This window comes from Sceloporus undulatus, chromosome 4 (genome assembly GCF_019175285.1).
Source record: "Sceloporus undulatus isolate JIND9_A2432 ecotype Alabama chromosome 4, SceUnd_v1.1, whole genome shotgun sequence".
NCBI lineage: Eukaryota > Metazoa > Chordata > Lepidosauria > Squamata > Phrynosomatidae > Sceloporus > Sceloporus undulatus.
In genome coordinates this window covers 154,294,468-154,319,096 of record NC_056525.1, presented here as the reverse complement: position 1 = coordinate 154,319,096, position 24,629 = coordinate 154,294,468, and the positions used below count along the sequence as shown (strand labels likewise).

General features: G+C 40.0%; 1 long non-coding RNA gene across 4 annotated transcripts in view; it reads right to left on the bottom strand.

The window, feature by feature from the left end:
- The window catches only part of LOC121927744, a 216,173-nt gene that overhangs the window by 28,076 nt on the left and 163,468 nt on the right, over positions 1–24,629 (bottom strand). The window lies entirely within an intron of this gene.

Below are 24,629 nucleotides of genomic sequence, written 5' to 3'. Positions count from 1 at the left end.
CCAAAGATGTGGTGTGAAGCCGCCAGCCAACTGGACAGGTGGGTTGTGTGGGGGTGACATGGGGAGAGAGATGGGGCAGCCGATGTGCAGATGCCACTCTGCCCGAGACTGATGTATAATGCCGGTCTGTACAGCTTGCATGATGCAAAGACTGCACCTTATGATGAGACAACTACCATGTGCATTATACATCATAACTTTGCTATACTTTCAAATGACATCTTGTTGCTCAAAAAAGTATGGTGAGGATTTGGGATCTCCACCAATAATAATGGCCTCTCCTTGATATTTTAGGAAAATTAAATAGCTGAAAAGAAGGACTGTGAGAGGATGGGGAACTTTGTACACACCTATGTATATTAGTTCTAACTGCAGGGAGACTCTGGTTTCAATGAATAAAAAGAGATTTATTTGCAAATAAAATGTGTAAAGGTGCATGCAAGCATGCAAATCCAATGCAAACTTAACAACCATAGAGAGCTATCCAGTAATAGGTGGCTAGGGAGGAAAAATAGGGGCATAGTCTGGGATGAAAAAAATGGTCTGTAACTGTGTTGTGTCAGGCCTCATATAGTCCTGACTGTGAAAGGATATGCAAAGTGGGGGAAACGGAGTGATCAGCAAACCCATATAACCTTTAGTCAGTGTTATCTAGATTCCTCACAAGACTTGAGGTCAGTGTACTTTTCCCATGGGAAGTTCCAAAGAACATAGTGACTTCTTAAAAACATGTCTGGCTCTAAATTTCAAAATATGAAAATGTGAAACCCTATATTCCAGAAAGAGGAGGTGTAGTGTATGTTAACAATCTACAATTAGAACTGTAGAAATAATGCTGTTTGACACCACTTTAAGTGCTGTAGCTCCATCCTATGGAATCCTGGGATTTGTAGGCTTGCAAGGCATCACAGTGTAGATGCACCTGTAATGTTTATGGAAAGAGTTACACCATTTTGTACTTGTGAGTTTAGATACTGCAGTATGAACTGTCAAAGCTGTCTTTATCTCCTCTCCATATGCACACACACCAGAACAAGAAGCTATTCTTACAAGTCACCCATGCTTTAGGCATATGAAATCAACCAGTCATTCTCCAATTGCTTCAAGGGAAGTTCAGAGAAGAAACAGTAAGCATTGTCTCTCACCCTAAAGAGCATGCCTTTGAACAGACCTTTGTCTGTAGTTCTGCCATTCATCTTTTTCCTGCAGAAAGGAAGCCTGAGAACAAAACTTCCTTGAGTTTTGTCAGTACATTTTCCTCTTTTTCTCCCCCTTTATTACTCAATTTTCTCTTCAGAGAAAGAAAATGATTGATGCAGTCTTTCAAGGATATAGCTATGTATTTCTCAGTGCTGTGGATCTAAATCAAAAAGTACTCCATAAAGAAGGCATGCTAGAATCATAAGCAGGGCACCTTTTAATTATATATTTCAGAACTTACTTACTTACTTCCTCCCTTCTTTTTCTGCATCATACGAGGCTTCCAGCCTATGCTAGAAGCCGCACCAGAAAAAAGCCTCATGCGCCCCGGAAGAAGTAATGGGGTGCGTGCCTGCGGCATGCGTAGCACACCACACCGCAGGCACGAGCCCCATTACTTCTAATGGGGCTTGAGCTTATGCGTTTTTTCTTTTACATGGGGGGTATGGAACAGATCCCCCACTTAAGAGAAGGGCCCACTGTAGAAGTAAGATAAGTATGTCTATGCACAGAAAGCTTTCTGTAAAACCAAAGCATCGCAATGTTGTTTAAAAGCAGATGAAGATGAGCTGAAGTTGGACTCCTTGGTCTATTCACTGTTGCTCACCTGTTGTTACATCCCCATTCTGTTGGAAAGTCAGATAGTCTCTGCTTAAAAGATACCACAAATCATTTGGGGATGCTGTCACTTCTACCTTACATTTCTAAAGCTGATACTTGACTGTTACTCAGTTTTGCCATGTACAAATTTATCATCAGCTCTATTTTCCTATAGTTTTCTTTTTGACTCACAGTTTTGTGTTTTGTTTTTTTTTCATTTTCTCCTAGGACCATCACTTCTTCACTGAGTGCTAGTATTGCATTTTAGAAATCCATTACTGCAACAAAAGACTATAAAGAACTTTACATGTCGTGACTTCAATGGAGGTGGGGGAGAAAAACAGAAAGGGAACTGGGAGAGGAATGTGCTTAGACCAGCAAAAGAAGCCAAAAACCTGTATCTACTAAAATAATTTATAGGTTCCCCATGCTATTTACTTCTAAAGCATTATTTTTGGGTAGGGTTCATTTGCGGGATTTTTGATCATTAGCATCCTTTTCAAATGCTTTTAAGTGTATATATGTAAAAAATAATGAAAAAGTAGCTCATGAGCAATATGTTGCCATTTCATCATTTTTAAAGTATTAAGGAAAAGGTAACTGCAAAAATGAACTCTAATATGCTACTTTGTTTCAAACCCTGCTCTCTTCCAATCATAACACATCATGGTATGAGAGAATAAGCCACATTTGAAACAACAAAAGAAGTGATATTTTTTACCGGACAGCTTTTTACAAACTCGGAAGCAGCTGAGTTGTCACGTTACCTAGCCGCTATCTCAATAATGAAGAGAAAGTTTCAATGAAACCCCATATCAAGGAAACATTGCTGTGCTCCATGTAGGGTTGAGGGTGGTGACAGGGAAGATCTGTGGATGGAGGAAAGATTAATAGACATATTGCATAGAAATGGAAGAAGGAATCACTTGGATTATCCAAGATTAGTTCTGCATGTTTACGGAAGAGAAATCTCAGGGAACAGAATAAGACAAGGACAGGGAAAATAGGCTGCATACTCCCCCCCCCACACACACACACACTTTAGTGTTTCTTGGCTCCCTCCAAGAAAACCATACAAGCCTCCTATGCCCTACCTAACAACAACAACAGCAAAAAATCCCAGCAATTTGCATCACCAAAATGATGCCAAGTGCTACAAAATACAGTCACTGTCCTCCTTCTACCCACCTGAGCTCCCCCCTGTCGGGGGAGATATCCAAAAAGACCAGGAATGAACCAAATGTGACATTAGCCTGAAACAGATGGGCCAAAAGCAGTGCCTCACCCCCTGTTATTGCCCCTGTTATTAATGGGTTTTCAGTGTGTGTGTTTTTTCCTCACATGCCATTTTTCTTTTCCACCATTATAGTTTCCACCAACTCATCGAGCTCATCCAAGGGCATGACACTCAGATTATGCACACACACACACCCGGATTGGGCCAAAGCTTCTCTGTGGCTGCCTAAGACAGCCTGGCTGCAAAAGCAGTGCAAAAAAGTGCTTCTTGTTGGTGGTCCATTGTGGACCATGTTGCAGAAACAACAGAATGCAGCAGAATGATACAATGGCTTCAAGCGGATGGGTGGCTTGAAGTGGCCTCTGGTAAGATGCCTTCAGAAACAACTGAATGCAGGAATACCAACATCTCTAATTTTTCTCCTGGTTGGTTTGTAACATCTTGCCTGATGAAGAAGCCAGTGGAGCTTCGAAAGCTTGCGACAAGTATATTGTGCATTTTGGTTAGCCAATAAAGGTATCACTGTTTGGCGGCTTTTTGTTTGAATTTGCTAAATGACCAAGATAGCTACCCCTGCATGTTTTCTGGATTGTGAGATGCCACGTTGTAGCTGCAACAGGGGAACCCTGAAGAGAGCCAGTAGACTGAGACCTTCAACCAAGGTAAGTCAATTCTTTTCTTGTTAAATTTGGACTGGATTAGCATGTTTTACCTCTAGACCTACAAAATTATTCCTGATACCAAAACAAATGGAGGCTTCTTGGGAAATCCATTGTCCCCTGCCTACAAAGAGACCTGTAGCCTAACAGGAATGGAGACAGATTGGATTGCAAGACTGAGGTCCTTGTTGAGATGCAAATGGACTGTAAATTCCCTGGATTTTGAAAATCTCCCACGTGGCCAGAAGGAAGAGGAGTCAGCCTGCAAAAGATGCCCTCCCCATATCATCTTAACTAAGGACAGTAACAACAGAATACAGGCATTTTACTAACATTTCTATTTTTTCTCCTGTTTGGTTTGTAACATCTTGGCCTGATGAAGAAGCCAGTGGAGCTTCAAAAACTTGCTACAAGTATATTGTGCATTTTGGTTGGCCAATAAAGTTATCACTGTTTGGTGGATTTTTGTTTGAATTTGCTAAATGGCCATTACAGCTACCCCTGCGTGTATTCAACAATGTTAGTGGTTAATTAGAGCTTCCACTTTTTCTCCCATGCAAACCTCCTCACAAAGTAGACAGGTACAACATCTTTCTCTGTACTTATTGAATATGGCAAATGCAGATCATGGAGAATTTTGTTTCAAACAGTTCATTTTTAAGAACTTGATAAAATTTGCAAATACCTTCATCTTTGGAATTCAAAGAGCATGCAATCAAAGAATGTTTCTTCTTAGGAGAAAGTGAACATGACAGATATGCAGTTATCACATGTGCTTACAAGACCTTTCTCATCCCATAGCACTACCATCACATCACATCAGCCACCACACTGTAACATAATGTAACACATAGCTAGACCAGAGTCAAAAGGCAAAAAAATATAGTGGGTCCTTAGTATCTATTAGGGTTTCGTTCCAGGATCCCCTGTGGAAACTAAAATCTGTGGATGTTCAAGTCCCATTATATACAGTAGGGTAGTAAATTGTGTTCTTTATATAAAATGGCAAAATAATGGCTTGCTTTTTGGATTTATTATTTTTTTAAAAAAATCAAGCCATGAGTATACTGAATCCATAGATATTGAATCTTTGGTTATGGAGGGCTGACTGCAATTGACATGCACACCAGATTCGAGTCACAGATGCGAATGCATTCAGAACACATTCAAGGCATGAAGCATTTTATCTATTTGGGTCTATTCACATCAGTTACTCACACTATCGATGATGTTGATCTTTTTATGCAAAAAAAAAAAAAAACCCTAGAAGGGCAGTTCCCTACTGTGAAAGAAAGGAACTGCCTAAAGTAGAACATGGTGAAGGGGAACACTAACAGCTCTGCAACCATTCCCCTTTCTTGGGTGCCCTACACACCCTAGTCTGTAATTTAGCTGATGTCCTCCGAGGTGTCAGAGCATACTATGTATTTGGCTGTGTTGGCATAAGATTTCTTTACCAGTACTGCTTGCATCTGAAAATAGAATGGGGGAGTGAACAGCATTTTGTTCAAACTCTCAGACAGCAAATGTGTCTTGAGCTAGGCTTGGAAACCATCACCACATCACATTTTATAGTACTTCCTTAGCAAGCAGCCATTTAGCAGCTTGTTGCCTGAAGAAAGCATTGTCCTTTCTAAAGCTTTTTGGACTGTGTATGGCATCTTATGTTTGGGTTTCATATCTTTTTCTTTGTTCGAGTTGATTTTATGTTTACCATTTCATTTTCATTGAAATTGGTCTCTTATCTTGGAAACCATTTGATTGCTTCAGATTGTGAGTCCCTAGAGTGCGGGATTATTAACATTGAAGAAAAAAATACTGCAAACTGCTCTGAACCTACAGGATACAGCAAGATATGAATCAAATAAATTCATATGGTTACAGCAACTACAATGTCATTTGTTTTATCACCTCTCTCTAAAAGAAAGGAAAGCTGAAAGATGTAAATTGGTATTGTGGATATTGCCAAGCTTTTGCTCATCATGGGCTTTGAGACACAAACAGATCTTGCAGAAAATAATATGAATGCACTGCACTTAGTAAAATACCATTTGGACTTTGTGCAAAAGTTCCAGAATTATTTGATGAACATGAAATGGGTACCAAGTTGGAAAAATGTTAAATCTCAAGCATACAAATATCTCTTGTCAAGTAATCAGAACAATTCAGTCTACAACCTGCCTACTCTGTTTTGTTTAAAAGATTTTGAGTTTATTAGCATTTTATAATTAATTCAACAAGGAAAAGGCTAATACATTTAAAAGTATTTTAACTTTGCAACTTTTATTAAATGTATACCATGTTGACTCAAACTCTAATATGTCAGAAAATAGTAAAGGACACACCCCTTCAAAGACACGTTATTTAGTCTAGTGATTCCTAAATTTGAATCCAAGGAAAGATTTTGTTGAATTTCAGTTTCCAGAAGTCTCATCCAGTACAAGCAATGGCTGAGGATCAAAAGATTGGGAACATGTTGATTTAGGCAATATAGATGTGGTTTGGTATCCTACGCCATAATTAGTTCCAGCTTCATCATTATATAGGAGCTAGATGAGTGTCAGCAGCAGAGTGGCGAAGTAATGCAGACAATTGACTTGGACTCAAGTTGAACTCAAGTTGCTTCAGTGACACAACTTGGACTTGACTCGGCAATAAATGATGCTCTGACTCAATTCAACTTGTGACTTCCATATTTTTAGTGATCACTAAAATGAATGATGCTGGCATCATTCATTTCAAGCAGCAAGCAAGACCTGCCCCCAAAGCATGGGGCATATTTCTAGGAGGGGAACAGCATACAGTATGTGTTAGGCAATGGGCTTGAGGTGAAAAGATCTAAAGCTTTTAAAAAGGTTTGGGATGTTCCTCCAATGTGCAGTGAAGACAGGCTCCCAAGCAGATCTCAACTCCCACCTGATGCCTATTGCTTCAAGCACTTGCTGTTCCCCTCTAAGAAATCCATCCCATCTCCTTTTTATGTTGTTATTAAAATTTAGCTCCCAAACTTTATTTGAAAATATTTTGCAAAGACTTGTGACCTGAAGATAAAGAAGTTTATCGCACTGGCCCTAAAACGGGCCCAGTGCATTCTAAACGTGTGCTCGTGCTTGTGCGCACTCAATGGGAATGTTACAGGTTCTGATGCGATAAAGTTCTTGGAGTAAAAAACCTGAATACATCAGTGGAGTGGTGGATCTAAGTGCTATTATTGAGTTTGTTCCATGGAACAAACTGGATTCCAGCATGGAATCTCTGGGCAACTGCAGCTGCCATTTCGTGTTACAAGTACCAACTTGGTAACCAATACTAACAGTAAAAAATTACATAATAGAAAGTCAACTTAAAGGTTATCTAGTCCAGTCCCAGCTCAGTGAAGAATCCCTCCATATCCATCCTGTACATCTCCCACGCAGGGTTACAGAATGAGCAAGACTGCTCAGAGAAAGAGGGAAAATTTTGATGTCTAGAGTATAAAGAAGCTTCTTTGTGATTAACTGTTTCTTAAAGTTTCCTTGTGAGGGAAGAGAAAATTGTTCGAGTGAGTGTAAGATCCTACTGAGAGAACAAAGGAAACAAAATAAAAAGATGAGGTCACTAAAAAAACAAAAACCTCCCATGAGAAAAAAATGTTTTTAAAGCATAAAGCAAGCTAAATTTATGGTTCTTATTGCCCAAGAATAAGCAGATCGCACACTGGACACTCCAGAAAGATAACAAAAAATGGTTGGGGAAATATTAATAATTTTGAAGGAAGAAAATAGAAGTAGCAAGAGACAAGAGATAACCCCGGTCTTAACAACAGAAAAAGGAGCTGTGAGAAGAGGCAGGATATTACGATCCTAACCTTTGCTATGCAGGATTCCCAGCCTGCTTCTGAAGGATGAGATAATAAAATATCTGAAGAAATATGAACAGGGTTTCATAAAGAGTAAATCTTGTGTGAGAAATCTAACACAATTTTAGATGAGATACTGCTGATATTAAGTTGTGGGCCAACACACATGCTCAGATGTAATTTCACCCATTTCTGTAGAGCCACCACTAAGCAATTTCCAGTATTTCTAATATTTTAAGCTAGTTTGAAAAATGGAATTTCTTAAACAACCAACATGCTAATATGTGACCTGTTACATTCAATTAAAGCCAGTTTTTCAGCATGCCTCTCCATTGCCTATTCAGTTGGAGAGACCACTACTCATTGGTCTAAATCTGATTATTAACCCCAACTAAAGCAGACTAATTGAATATTATGGTTGTTGTTGCTGTTTCAATGGGATGTTCAGCACAACAAGGCCCATGGAGTTCTTTAGGAAGGAAGATAAAATTTCATAATGCTCTAAATACAGGCTACCTCCAAAACAAAACCCTCATTTTGAATTCCTTTTTATCTATTTGTCTCTAAAACAAAAACCCAGTAAAATGTGAGCTAGACAATGGAACTATTGGAGGGGTGGGTGGGTGGGTTTGTAGTTGGTTGACAGACTGAACCCAAAGAGTGTTCATGAATGGCTCCTCTTCATTCTGGAGAGAAATGACTAGCAGGGCACCAGAGGGTTCTGTCCTGGGCCCAGTGCTATACAACATTTTTTATCAATGAATTGGATGATGGAATAGGGGGTATGCTTATCAAATTTGCAGATGACACCAAATTATGGGGGGAAGCTAATACCCCCAGTGGACAAGATTAGAATTCAAAATGATTTTTAACAGATTAGACAGCTGGGCCAAAATGAACAAAGTTAATTCCAACGGGGAGGAATGTAGGATACTACACTTGGGCAGTAAAAATAAAATACACAGATACAGGATAGGTGACACCTGACTTGACAGCAGAACTTTCAAAAAGGATCCAGAATTCTTAGTAAACTACGAGCTAAACATGAACCAACAATGTGATGTAGCAGCTAAAAAAAACCAATAAAAGAGCAGGGAAGTAATAGTACCACTCTGTTCTGATTTGCTAAGACCTGGCATACTATGTACATTTCTAGGCACCACCATTCACAAAGGATATTGAGAAGCTGGAACATGCCTCATATTAAGCTTCATATTGAGGCTGTAGCAAAATCATGTCAATTTTTCCTTTGTAGCACCACTAAAAGTGTAGTATCCTTTCCTTTCTCCCTCCTCCACCAAGACTTCAATCCATGCTTTAGTTGTGAATTCAAAGCCTTTCATGGCTGACATCCATGGATTTTTGTGGGTTTTTCAGGCTATGTGACCATGTTCTGGAAGAGTTTATTTTTGACGTTTCCTGAACACCTTGATCAAGAACTCCAATTCAACCAACCACATGCCAAATTTTATGCAAATCTGAGGCTCTCCCACCAAGACTGTATGGACTTCACAAGATCCACAAGGATTCCATTCCACTCCAACTCTTAATGAGTGCTACTGGATCCCCCACATATGACTTGGCCAAGTTTCTGGACACAAAATTACAAACCCACATAGGGCAATCCCCGCCCCCGCTCCCCCCGCCCCCAGCATTACATCAAGGACTCAGCTCACTTCATAGAAAAAAATCAACAACCTCAAACTCAAACCTGGAGACATACTACTCAGCTTTGATGTGGTCTCCTTGTTCACCAAAGTCCCCATAATGGACACTATGGCACTCATCAAATAAATATATATTCTGGAAGACATCACAGCCCTGTTTGAATATTGCCTCACCATAAGCTACTTCCAGTGGGATAATGGATTCTCTGAGCAGAAAGATGGGGTGACCATGGGAAGCCCTCTGAGCCCATGATAGGAAATTTTTACTGTTACAGAACACTTTGCAAAGCAAGCCTTGGAAGTGGCACCAAAAAAATCTCACAACATGGTTCCAATATGTGAATGGCATTTTCATCATTTGGAGCCATGCAGAAGAAGTTCTGACCGTCTTTCTGAACCATTTGAACAACATCCACCCTAACATCCAATTGACAATGGAAAAAGGAAAGGAAGGAGCATTGCCATTCTTGAATGTCCTGGTCATCTGCAAACCAAACCCACATTTGGGCCACGCAGTATACAGAAAACCTACACATACGGACAGATACCTACACAATAACTCCAACCATCACCCAGGACAAACAGAAGCACAATGGAAAACACTGGTAGGCTCTGCAAAAAGGATCTGTGAACCCCACTTCCTGGAAGATGAATTGAAGCACCTACACTGGGTTCTACAGGCTAATGGCTACTCCAGCTCAGACATCAGAAGGGCTACCAGACCCAGAAAAATCCATAGAAGTGAAGACAAACAACCTGCCAAAGAGAAAGTATTTTTACCACAGATCAAAGGAGCGACAGACAGAATAAGGAAATTGGTGAGGAAACACAACCTTCAAATGATCTACTAACCAACCTAGAAAATCCAGCAAATGCTGTGCTCAGTGAAGGAGAGACCCTCTCATGGCTGTAGGAGTTTACCGCATACTGTGTAGCTGTGGGCAAGTCTAAATGGGGACCACCAAATACAGTGTTCAGACACAAATCAAGGAACACAAGAGACACTGCAGACTGGGTCAGCCAGAAAAATTAGCAGTAGTAGAACATGTTATAAACCTGGGCATAAAATGCTTTTTGAAAACACTGAAATGTGGACCATGCCAACAGCCATCAGGTCAGAACGCATAGGGATGCCACTGAAATTCACAAACATCTAGACAACTTCAACTGGAAAGAAGAAATTCTGAAAGTAAACAAAGGCCTTGTGCCACTCAGAGCTGAACAGGATCACGGCTAACCACATTGTTCTATTTGGAACAAACTATACTGAAGTTTGGCTACCCATCCTGAAAAACACCAAAATCGAGACCTAGTAAGTGCAAATGAAAACCACCCAGGGTCAGGGGGTTTCTCAGAAGACAATGGGCCACTAATTAAATAGACACTCTGAAGTCTTGCCATTCAACAACAGACCAACACAGAGATCAACATGTGAATCACTTCCTGTCAACCAAGGATCACACAGTATATATACCCCACTCACTTCCATGCTAGTATTCTCTGAAGATGATAGACACAGATGCTAGCAAAACATCAGGAATACATTCTTCCAACCACATAGCCCAAAAAACCCTACCAAAAATCATGCTTTAGTTATTTCCTATCTCTGTTACTGCAGTCTTCTATTGACTGTTCTTCCATTATCTCATCTTAGTTCTTTGGTTTACATTCTTCATTCTGCTGCTAAGATTATTTTTTGACCCATCATTTGATCTTGTTAACCTGCTCTAGAAATCACTGGCTACCTGTTCCATGTAAGAGTCAATATAAACTGCTTGTTCTGACATTCAACGCTCTGCATAACCTAGCTCCTCCTTATCTTGCAGCTCATTCTTACTACCGTGTTAGAAAACTGTGCTCTGGGAATAGTGGGCTCCTCACACAGCCAAGTGTTTTCACCTCTTTGTCTCAGTTTTGTCTTTTTTTTCTCCTGCCTCCCCTTATTCCTGGAATTGCCTCCCTGTAAACTTGCAGGCTGCTTCTTCCCTCATTGTTTTTAAATCCAAATTCAAAACTTTCTTGTTTTCTAAATCTTGTGGAATTTTGGATTAATGTTTTATAACTTTAACCATATTTAATTTGTACTGCCTATTTTGTTTTTATTTTGCATTGTGTATGTTGGGGGAGGGGTTCATTGCATTTTAATATTGTATTTTAATATTGTACATTACTGGACAGTTATAAATGTTTAATAACTGCAAATCTCCTGCCAACTGATAGTGACCCCATTAATTTGTCTTAGGGTTTTGCCAGTTCCTTCTTCTGTTTCCTCTCTCCAGATCACTGGCCAGGCTAAAAGGATAACAAAATGTACAATGTGGAGCTACCCCTTTGCACAGTTCATTGCTACATGTTGTAGAGAAGAAGAGGAATTAGATACATGTCTCAGCAGCAGATTCATTTTTAGTGTCAGCCCATTTATTCTGGGTAAATAAGATTAGAATTGCGTTCTGTGGTCAGAGGTGAACAACTTGTGGCCTTTCATATGTTGTTGGACTTCATTTCTCATCAGCCCTAGCCAGTGGAGAAAATGGTGAATTTGGACAAGATTATCTTTGCAAGGAATTTGTTGTGTTATTCAGTACAAGCCCCCACAGAAATCCATACCATTAACAGTGATTTTGTGGTTTCATACCTTTCAACATTTTACAAATGAAAATCAGGACACATGTGGCCAAGTGATGTCAATGCATGCACCCTAAGAGGCCAGAAGCTGCACTCCTTAGGACTGGAGCATGGCTTTGACGTGGCTTCCGGCCTCTTAGGATGCATCATTTAAACAGCATACCTCCAAAGTGACCCAAAGCAGCTTTAATTTGGCCTGTCTGTATGGGCCCATGGTTAGCCATGATCCTGTGCATCTCTGTGTTTTTTGTTTTAAACAAAAGGGAAAAGAAAGACTTCTCAAACCACATACAGCTAAGGTTACTCCCCCCCCCCCCCCCCCCCCCCCCCGCCCCGGATCATTCTTCATTGCACCAAAAAGGTATTACATTTGGTGGTACATTGCTTCAGAAAAGGAACAGATAATGCCATTATTTCCAAAATAAGAGTGAAAATTACTGTCAGTTGGGATCCAATAATCTTGGACAGGGGGTGGGAGCACCAGTTATCTATACGTACTACAATTCCATGATTCTTCTGAGGATAACATTTTTTTCAAACTTCAGTTTAAAATAGTTATGAATTGAAAGAAGCACAAAAACCTGTTTTCTCTTCATTGTATATATTTCTATTGTTATTTAAATAAGTAATAATGTAATGCAAAACTTCAGCCGTTAATTAGGACAATTATATTTGAATGTCAAATGTACCATCTGCAGTTTCCTAATTAAAGTTATCCAGAGAATTACTAGCAAACATCTCCAGCATCTTTGTGCTTATACAGCAATTTTACTAAACTTTATTTGAAAATGTTTCTAATGTTGATCATGAATGGGAGGTGAGGGAGCTGTTAACATACATAAACCCTAATTGTCAATGAAATTGGTTCATTTTTATTTTTAATCATTACTATATGTTACTGTGGCGTCAGCAGGAGGGAGGTGAGAAACAATAGCACTTGTGTGGTGGCTGAATTCTGCCCCAAAAATAATTTCAGTTCATGTTAATATACACTGGGAAAGTCATTCCGAATAAATTGATTTTTTTTTAGTTTGATGGTAAATAGAATTACATTTCTACGCCTACTAATTCCAGAACCTCTATTAAAAACTCCATGCATTTCCTGCTTTCCAGTTCCAAAGTCCTTTTAATAAGCTTTTTAATTTCATGCTGTCCATAATTATTTTCACATTTCTGTTTTTTTTTAGATTGATTTATAAGATATTTTTTGTACTCCCTGATTGACAATGAGTTGCTGATTTACCAAGGGCTAGTTTGATTTAGTTTAGTTGGAACATATTTAGAAACCAAAAACAATGATCACAGAAGTTCTACATGAATTCATCCTATATGCCAAGGAAATCAAAATAGTCAATGATTTCCCATAGCTTGGATCAAACATTGATCTGAATGAACACTACAGTCAAGAAATCAGAAGACTAGAAATGGGAAGGGCAGCTATGAAAGAACGAAATAAGATCCCAACGTGCAAAGATTTGACACTGAATACAAAAATTAGAATCGTCCAAGCCATGGTATTCCCAATCACCAAGTACAGATGTGAGAGCTGGATAGTGAAGAAAGCAGGTAGAAAGAAAATAAACTAATTTGAGATGTAATGCTGAAGAAGAATGCTGAGGAGAGTACGAATGGCCAAAATGGCAAACAAATGGATCTTAGAACAGATCCAGCCTGAACTCCCTTTGAAAGCCAAGATGATAAGGCCGTCATACTTTGGCCATAACATGAGAAGGCATGATTAGGAAAAAAAATATTGAAAGGTAGAAGGCAGTAAAAAGAGAGGAAGACCTCATGCCAGATGGTTAGATTCAGTTGTAGCTTGCAGGAACTGAGCAGAGCAGTTGAACATAGGGAGACTTTGAAATATCTCATCCACAGGGGTCTTGTGAGTCAATATCAACTCAAAGGCAGTTAACAACAACAATTTGATCTATGACCCTTTTAGTTTCTTTCTCTGGAGGCTTAAAGAGTGCATGTGCCCTGCCAGCAGGGAGTCCAAAAATGCAGCTGAACATATGGTGGACTTTAACAGGCAGACAAACATCTCCACCAAACATTTCATTGTTTATTGGCTCTACAGAATCCACACTAGGATCTGCATTCTTCCATATTCTACAGGCATACATATTTCATATGCTTAATTCTTCTTTTAAAAAAGTAATTATTATATGTCAGTATATGTGTGAAGGTGTGAGGAAAGGCTGAATGAACTGTGTATTTTTACCCTGGAAAATACATTATTAATATGACAGTAAACTACTTTACAGAGATGCAGTGGCTTAGTGGTTAAGATACCAGTTCTGATGATCGGAAGATCAGAAGACTGGCAGTTCAAGATCTGAGTGCTGCATGATGGGGTAAGCTCCTGTCACTATTCCCAGCTTCTGCCAACCTAGTAGTTCGATAGCATGCAAATGCAAGTAAATAAATAGGCACCATTTAAGTGGGAAGGTTCGGTGTGGTTATACTAGCCACATGACCACCAGAGCAGTCCTCAGACAACACTGGCCCTTCGGCTTAGAAATGGATATGGACACCACCCCCTACAGTCGGTTATGACTAGACATTCATGTCAAGGGACTACATTTACCTTTACCTTAAACTATTTTAAGCTGCCCTGGATTCTATATTGGATGAAAAATAGGAAAATGATTGACTGTTTGATAGCAATCTTCAAATATATGGAGGGCCATAAACAGTGGGCAAATTTCTTCTCTGCTGTTCCAGAAAGTATTCTTGAACAGAAGGTTTCAATTAAAGACAGGGACATTGGGCTAAATCTTATTAAGAACTTCTTGACAGTAAAAGCTGTTCAACACAAAACAAAGAGCCCAGAAAAGCAGACTGGCTTTGCTTGAGCTTTTCAAGCACAGGATCAGTGGTCACTTATCAGAAATCCTGTAGCAGATGATTTCTTGCATTGGCAGGGTGTTGAATGACTCATTTGTTCTTTGTTACGAAGACATGTGCATGTATGTGTATGAGAGAGAACGAGATGGAGGGAGATGCACATGTCTGTTCTAGGGAAGCTTAGGAACTTCAGTGGCTTCACACACGGCCACTAAGTGGCAGCCTGCAGCCACCTCCATCTTTGCCAGATTGGGGCAGTGGCAACTGCACACCTCAGCCCCAATCTGGCCTTTCCAGGGTGCAAAAACGAGTTGAAAAAGCCGTTCCTCTTTGTGCTCTGGAAAGGGCATGATAGCCACAGCGCTGCAGCTTTAAGGCACTTATTTGGTGCTGTGTCATGTGGATGCAGTGCCATAGGAGCACTGTGATGCTGCATGCCATATGAAGTGTTGTGCGGCGCCATGCTGCCCTGGAGGTGGAGTCAGTGTGCATCATGTGGATGCCACATCCCGAATCTGCCCCCAGGCTGGCCTTAATGGCTGGGGTACACAGCCCCTGTATCTTCATTTGAATTTTGGTACAAACTGACCTCATCCACTCAACTCTCAAGTCATAATGTAGTCTTCCATTAGCTTCTACATGTCTAGTATGTTCTGACACAAAACTTTGTCTCAGAGAATAATCTATATGTACTGGGGGGGGAGGGGGACCTCCAAAAAGTCCTAGTAAGAGATCACATACAGGTGTCCCACTTTTCAGAAACTATACTGGCAGAGAATATGCTCCGGCAAGTTCTGCCATGTTCATAAGGCTTCATGTATTGCCAGGGAGATGGACTATTTCTACCAGACTTGTTTGTTATGGAGAGATTCATCACTACCACCAGAAAAATGTTCAATGAGTGGTAAACTAACTAAAGATAAAATCTGCATTACGGAAGGGGTTACTTACATTGATTAAATCATTTATGTTCAAGGTATTTAGAGTATTTTGAAGGATAAATATGTTTAGTTATGTATTTTTAGAAAAAAAGTTGAAGAGTGTATATTTTAAGAGACAACATGTTTACAAATATATATAAAAACAGGAATTTCCTCTTCAGCAGGAAGATGCATGAATAAATATAGAAAAGGGGTAAGATGTATCATTTCAAAAGTTGATATAAATCAGCACTACATAAATTTATCAGTTCCTTATCTGTACACATGCCCAAAGATTTGAATCGCTTTTGCATGATATAATTTAGGCCTAACTGCCAGTTCTACAGTAAATCTATGCAATCCCATAACTATATAAATTTTAAGGAAGTAATCCTTTAAAAAAAATTGAAATACCTGCTTGTATTTATTATTTTACAATGCTTTAAAAATACAGACTGTGAGGTCTAAGGATAACTTTTATTTTTTGTTCTTAACCTTTTACAGATACTATGGCGGGGTACAGACCACCGCTTTGCGGCGGTCTGCCGCCGCCGCCAGTAGGTCCGCGGGGGAGCCGGAGCCTTCAGACGGCCCGACTCCCGTGCGGACCGAAAAAAGAAGCTCCAGGGGCGCGCTCGCTACGTCACAAGCGGCGCGACACGTCTGGACGCTGTGCGTCCAGTACGTAAAGATGGCGGCGCCCGTATGAACAGGGTGCCGCCATCTTGTACGTATTCAATACGTACTAGGGTTAGGGGGGTGCGGAAGCACCGCCCCTTCCTAACCCTAGTACGTATTGATGACGTACTATTTGGCGGTCTGTAAACCGCCTATATATCCAAAGAGCTAGTATACTTAGGATATTGCTCTACAAACTGAAAAGATGGTATCCATTATCCATGAGTACAAAGGAGCCTGATGATGTGCTATCTCTCTCAGGGAAATTGTATGGATAAAATGCATGGCTGCCACCATGATTCATGAGACAGGACTGTTATTTTGTTGTCTGTGAAATAATTTGGGAGCCTACTTGACACACTTGAGTGTGGATTGCTATGTGATCTCATGTCTAATCTTTATATTTTTGCAGGATATTTGGATCTGGAGAACATGCTTTGGAGTTGAAAGCAATCATATTCTTTCCTCCAAACTTAGTTTCATAAAAAGTGAAAGAACTGAACACAAAACTGATTAAGCAAAATTTAAAACAGCAGCAAATATTATATGAGGGGTGCAGAGTAACAATCTAACTTAAGAGAACAACACCCATGCCACTACAGCTTTATAAATGCCTTGAAAGAATCAGTAATATGTAATGACAGAATCAGGCATGTGTAATGATAATTTTGAGATTATCACTATCAATTAAATTTAAGACAACAACAGACTACAATGCAGTTCTGCACATGATGGTGCTTTTTGCATCCTGTTAAACACTATGGAATTTACCATATACACTCAACTATAAGTCAACCTCATGTATAAGTCAAGGGCAGGTTGTAGCGCCAAACTTATGAATTTTTATGTGACCCATGGATAAGTGGAGGGTAAAATTTAGGTGCATGTAACAAAAGAGGTAAAGGATCGTGCAATGAAAATGGATACCAAAGTACTTACAAAATTCCAGCAGGTATAACTGTTTGTGCTCATCTTAAAGGCTGGATGGATGAGAAGGGAACTATGATAAATGGTGGGTTTGCAATGTTTGGAAGAGGTGACCAGACAATGGCAAGGCTAAGAAAATGCACACATGTCAAAAAGGATGAAAAGGTAAAGCACAGAAAATGGCAATTACATAAGTAATTATTATAGCCTTTAACTTTGGTGTAGTAACTTTGCCTCAGTAACTTTGCCTCATTTTCACCCAGAAAAGCTGACAAACATACACACATGTCTTATTCAAGTCCTTCAAAACCCAATTCCTCTTGGTGTCCTTTAGAGGGAAGTGGCAGTGGGCATTTTCTTGCCCAGATGTTCAAAAAGGTCAGAAGTGGTGCCCTAGAAGAATGTTGATGGGTTTTAGTGCTTCCTTTAAGTGCTTTTGGGATGGACTAAACTCTCACTTTTCAACATTCAGAGAAAGGGATGGTCCTTTTTAATATAAGAATTAAAAGTACATTACTTATATTGACCCATGGATAAGTTGACCCAGGCTTTTTGGGTCAATTTTATGACTAAAATTTCTAGGCTTATAAAAGAGCATATACAGTAAGTAACCAAACTGTGCACAGTATCCCAGTCCATATAAATACTGCTTGCTGATTTGTTTTAGTACAGCTGTTGATTGGAATTTAGCTTCATCAGATCAATATATATATATATCCATGTTTGGCAAATTATCAGGCATGGCAACATTGCTTCTTATCTGGCAAACTTACTGCATGGAGAACTTGTAGCACTGCCTGTTTGTCACTAGAATTAATGCAGAACCTTTGTGATCATCACTCTCTATCACATGACCAATGGTACACAGCAAAGAACTTGATTTTATCATTAAGCACTTCAGCAACAACATACAACCGTGAACAAAATAAATGATGTTGGGCAAGGATAGATAGACTTTGCTGTCAGCTGAGAATGAATTATATTTGGTAACTCTGAGCAATAAACATTTTTCTGCATGGAAAGCACAGTAGTAATGCAAAAAGATAGATACTGTTATTTATTAAAGGATTGGGCAGCTTTCTTGTAATGAAAGAAATCATACAGCGTAGTTCAGTATATAATTATCTGTTCTAACAATGAATGAGGAAGGGACGCCTGCTTCTGAATCTTGATTGTGTGAATATCTTGAATATATATCACAAATTCTTTACAGTTTTTGATTTCATTGGTGCAGGTAATCCCTCCACCAATGCAGGCTGCAAATATTTCAAGCTGTCGTTGTTTTCAGAGTTCCTTTGTGGCCAATTCATCACCTGATAACTAATTTTCTGAAGATGAGCATATTTGTATTTAGCAAGGCTGGTCCTTCGAAGGAAGACTATATATAATCTTTATTTTGTTTAAAAAAATATCCCCTTTTCTAAAGAAATTGTAAAACATTTCATCTTTTTTCCTTCATGTGTATTGTGCAGTATTCTGTCTGTCTGTCCATCTATTTATTGTTGTATACAGATATACAGTGTTGCTGTTAATGGTCATCAATTTTGACAGTTATGGTGACCCTATGAATGAGACACCTACAAGTCACCCTGTCATCAACAGCCATGCTCAAGTCTTGCAAAAACAGCCATGCTTCCTTGATTGAGTCTATCCATCTGCTGTGTGGTCCTTTTCTTTTCCTACCTCCTTCTACCATGCCATGCATTATTGTCTTTTCTATAGAGTATTGTCTTTTCCTGATATGTACAAGAGTTCAAGCTTGTTTTGCTTCAGGGACCATTTATTTTGGCTTTTTAACAGTCTATGGTATCCACAGAAGTCTCTTCCAGTACCACAATTGATATGAGCTGATTTTTTCCCCTCTCTGGTTTCTTCACTATCCAGCTTTCACAATCATACTTAGAAACTGGAAATATGATATGGACAGTCTTGACTTTGGCATTCAATGTGAAATTTGAGGATCTTTTCCAGTTTCTTCACAGCTGCCCTTCCAAGTCCTAGTCTTCCTCTGATTTCTTGACTTCATTCTCTGTTGTGATTAATGACTGAGTTAATGTATAGAGAATCTTTAACTATCTCAATGTCTTCATTGTCTGCTTTCATTTTATGTAAGTCACCTTTGGTCATTTCTTTTTGTTTTGTTTTCTTAATGTTCAACTGTCAATCTGCCTTTCTTCTTTGGCTTTCTTCAGTAGCTGTCCCAAATCTTTGCTGTTTTCTACTGGTAGCATGATGCATATCTTAAATTGTTGATGTTCCTTCCACCAATTTTTACACATTCTTTCTCAGACTCAAATCCAGCTTTGTGTATGATATGTTCAGTGTACAAGTGAAACATGGTAGTAAAATGCAGCCTTGCTTGGCCACCTTGCCAATTGGATAAGTGTTATGCTCTTCCATATTCTGTCCTAACTGTAGCGTCTTGTTTTCAGTACAGAACAATAAAATGTTATGGTATGCCACAGTTTTTCATGACCTACTCAATCAAAGGCTTTACTATAATCTATAATGCACTGGCTGATTTTCTTCTGAAATTATTTTATGTGTTCCATTATTCAACATATATCTGCAGTATGATCCCCCATTCCTCTCTCTCTTCTTAACTCTGCTTGGACATTTGGAATTTTTCACTTCATATACAGTAGAAATCTTTGTTGTAGAATTTTAAACATCACCTTGCTTGCATGGGAGATTAATGTAATGGTGCTGTGGTTATTGTAATGCCTGGTGTCCCCTTTCATGGGGATTGTAATATATATTGTTTCCAATCTGTGGGCCATTCTTTTCTTTTCCCCATATTTGTTGATAGATTTTAATTAGAATTTGAGTGGATTTTCCCTTGGTTGTTTGAAATTTGCTCACTTACTTTGTATTAGTTGCATTTATTTGTCACATTTCCTACAATGAGCTCGCAGGAGTGAACACTGATCTTCTGCTTCTCTTTGTTCACAAAACTGAGAGGGAGGAGTAGCTATGAGAGAATTCCAGTTCTACTGGAATTGCATCTGTTGCTGGTGATTTATCTTTCACAAGTGCTCTGAGTACAGTTTCCACTTCACTTTCTACAATTGTGGGTTCATCTTCAAATGCTTCTTCTTTAAACGAATCTGTCATAATTTCATCTCTTTTATATAGCTCTTCCATGTATTATATCCAAAATATTCATTATGCAGTGTATTTCCTCACTGGTCACAGAGCAGCTTCACTCTTGGTTAAAATTTCACTTTGAATTTTTGGATCTTGTGGAAGATGTCTCTTCTTCTTCCTTTTGTTTGTTGGGGTCTCCTGTTTCTTCACAATGATTGTTATATTAGTTCTTTTTGTTGCTGCAGATAAGTCCTTGAACAGTTGTGTTTAGGGTTCTGAACCTAACTATGGCCCGTTACAGACAGGCCTCTAAGTACGTGCTGAGCATGTACTAGGGTTAGGAAGCAGCGGCGCTTCCACACACCCCCAACCCTAGTACGTGCTTAGCACATACAAAATGGCGGCGGCCGTTTCACACGGCCACCGCCATGACTACATCATGACCGCGACGCCTCCAAACGAGGTGGCGCAGTTGTGACGTAGTGGGGCCACGTGAGGGCGCCTAGTGCGCCCTTTCCATGGCCCTGGAAGGAGCTCCGTTTCGGAGCTCCTTCCAAGTTTGTGTCGCTGGGCGCAGCCTTTAGATGGCTGCGCCAGCGACGCAGAGGAGAAAGGGGCCAAGCAGCCCCTTTCTCCTCTTCTCCGCCATCGCCGGGTGTCCTTGGGACTTGAAGCCCCAAGGACACCCCTTTCCAGGCCGCGAGGAAGCGGCCTTTTGCCACTTCCCCGCGGCCTGGAAAGTGGTGGATCAGGGCCTCGGAGGCTGCTGGTCTGGCAGCTGAGGCCCCGATACAGTGGGGAAAGGAGCGGGTGCAGGCCGCCCCAAACAGGCGGTCTGTAACCCGCCTATGTCAACTTTTGCTTTTCCTTCCCTGTCTTAAGCTGTTTGAAGAGCTTCGTTGATTATCCAATGAGGCTTTTCTCTTTGAATTCTTGGATCTTGTGAAAGAGGTCTCCCCTCACTGGGGGGGGGGGGGGGTAGAAATTTTGTCTTTTTGTATTCTTCCCTCACAATGTCTATTGCTTCAGTCCAAAGTTCTTCTGGTTCCTGGTCAATTATGCCTAATAATGCAAATTTATTTTTTACATTATCGTTAAATTCTAAGGGGATGTTCTTCATGTTGGTACAGTTATTGATTTAGGATGATTATAGATCACCTGATCTCTAATCCTTTAATGGAAGATGACAGAATTGGGAACTGGAACATTCTGCATTAGAAGCATGTGTTCTACCTTTGCCCTCTCTCCAAGGAAATTTGCTCACTTATTTAGTATTAGTTGCATTTATTTGTCACCTTTCCTACAATGAGCTCGCAGAAGTGAACACTGCTCTTCTGCTTTTCTATTTTCACAAAACTGAGAGGGAGATGTAGCTATGAGAGAATAACTGTCCCAAGTTCACCCAGTATGTTTCATGGATCATTGGGGATTAGAACTCAGTCCAGTACAAACAACTATGCCACACCAGTTATCTGTGCAATACAGAACTATGCTGGTAAATCAACTCAGACATGTGGATATTGTATCATGCCACCATGCTTAGAAGAGCTGATGCTTTAAAAGTGCTCCACCACATACTTTGAATGCTTACTGCCAAGTATGGTTCATGGTCCAGTGCATCTTGGAGGCCATGGTTGATATTAGTTGTGAATATCTGGTAATTCAGAGGAAGAAGCAGTAGGCATAGCTTTCAGCAAGGAGAAAGCAAGGAGAGAGTCTCGAAGCCACAGAAAACATGCAAGGGAAAATTGTTAATGGAAGCAGTAAGCAAGCTGCACTGTGGTACTTCGAAAGGAATTGACTGGGATAGTGGGAGAAGGTGTCAGTTTGGGAAAAGCTGAAGGCTGACATACGTATACAGCAATTGCATTTTTTTGTATTTTATTTCAATAATTGTTTATGTAAGGTACCACGAAGAGCAATTGCTGGTTTGGAAGACTTGTGTACAGCTTCAAACTTTATAATTTAAAGTACTTGTTTCTAAAATATATAGATGACTGCTAGACACTTTTTTTTGCTAGACTTTGGCCCAAGACCCTGGAGAACCCTTCTAGTCAGAGTAGACTATATTGGATTGATCAAAGACAGCCTTTCTTTCTCCCAAAATGGCTCCAAACCACCAGTGAGCTTTGGGAACCAGACCTCCCATTTTTAAAGTATATTCCCATTCAAATACAATCTCTTCAAGTATATTCTATGACACACGATTCATTTGGAGACACGGCACTAGGGTTAAATGCTACCTGGAGCTTTTTGTGCTTGTAGCAGAAAGCAGTTCATCATCTTGGTAGGTACCAAGGAATGCAGCCTAGCAGAGGTATAGTTGGCTTGCTCCAGCAATGCAGATGGCCTTTTATAAATGAACTGCAAAATGAACATCCTGAGCCCATTCATCTTTGTTGGCACATGAGATATGACTTGCTAAATGTCACTTCCCTTAAAACATTATAGTAAAAGATTAACTGGGAAAAGTAATTTATGAGGTGGTTTAGCATGAAATATGTCTTGTGTACAAGTGCAAGGGGGCGGGGGGGCTAGCCTCATCTTGCAACAGATGATGCACTTGTGTTCTCAGTTTGATGTCAGTTTTGTCAATTGGATCTGAAAGATCTGCAGTTAAAAATACAACAAACTCTATAGCCATTTCTCTTACAAAAGCTAACAATGTGAATAAGTCTATTTCCTTGAAGGAAACTTAGAACTCTATAGCTGTGATCCTGGAGTGATCTATCATTCTTACTGTTATTGTCAAAACAAAAGCTAAATCATAAAGCTGTGTCTGGATTGGGTCAATGTAAGGCACAGTCTTCAATGTGTGATTTTATACTAAAATACCAGGGTTTTGTGGCATAATGACATCTATAAAATCTGACTTTCTCCAACTCTGCAAATATTTTCCTACAGCAAGCAAGGGAATGTTTAGTCCTCTAGAAGTTCAAAACTGCAACTCCCATAATCTCTCACCATTTCCGATGCTGGTTAGGTTGATGGGTGCTTCAACCCAACAACATAGGGGAAGTCAATATTTCCACTTGAATAGGGTTACAGAGCCTATGTTGGATGGGGCTCCAATCTCCCTGAAATCTCAGACTCAAGCTTGGGTGTTCTCCTAGATTCAGAGCTGAGTCTGGATGCCCATGTTTCAACTTTGAACTTTATTGCACAACAGGACCCCTCTCAGAACGGAACGGATCAAGAGAGGGATGGATTTTACCACACACACAGGTCCCTCACTTGTTCCATTCCATTCTCCATCCGTTCCCCATCTGTTTCAGTTTTCAAAAATCACCCCCTCTGGGGACTGATTGGGAGCAGAAGAGAGAGGAACTGAACGAGTGAGAGACTTGTGTGTGCGGTAAAATGCTTCCCCCACTCGTTCCAATCCCTGCCAGGCTCCTTTTGGACCATTCTCCGTCCATGCTGGAGCCCTGTGCGATAAAGTTCTTTGTCCAGGAGTGCGTATACACAGTTAAATGGTGCAATTTGCACTGTTAAATAGTGTGCCAGCTGTGCCTGTTCCTTGAGAAGACAGATATGGCTACAGTGACACATGCCTTGATTACCTCCCATTTGAACTGTAGCATGCTGTACTTGGGGCTGCCTTTGGAAACTGCAGGGAAATTTTGGTGGGTCCAAAATGCAATGGCCAGGCTATTGATTGGGATTGGGCACAAAAATCATATGACTTCGATGCTGGAACAGGTACACTGGCCAGTCCATTTCTAGGCATCCCTCTACCATCACAAGCAAGGTTCGTGGGGAAGTGAGAGAGGGCCTTCTCAGTGGTTGCCCTTAGACTCTGGAATTCCCTTCCCAGGGAGGCCAGAATGGCTCCCTCCTTTTGGCCTTCCCCAAGTAGGCTAAGACTTACCTGTTCAAACAGGCTTTTAAAATGAAAGATTGGTAAAGGACTGGCTTGGAATGTTGTTTCATTTTAAAATGTTTTACACAGTTTTATTTTTAATGTATTTTATTCTTTTAATAGCTATCTATTTTAACATTGTAATAATTTAATTCCTTGTTAATGCACCTCTTGTGGTGCAGTGGTTAAATGCCTGCACTGCAGCCACTCACTCAAAACCATAAGGTTGCAAGTTCAATACCAGTGAAAGGACTCAAGCTTGACTCAGGCTTGCATCCTTCTGAGGTCACTGAAATGAGTACCTAGATTGTTGGGGACAATTAGCTTACAGTTGTAAACTGCTTAGACACTGTTAGTTCAGTATGAGGCGGTATATAAATGAAGCTGTTTGTTTTTGTTTGTTTCTATGTTTTTAATTGCATTATTTTTTCAATATTGTGAAGCTACTCTAAGTCCCAGTTTTGGGGAAAGAGCAGGAT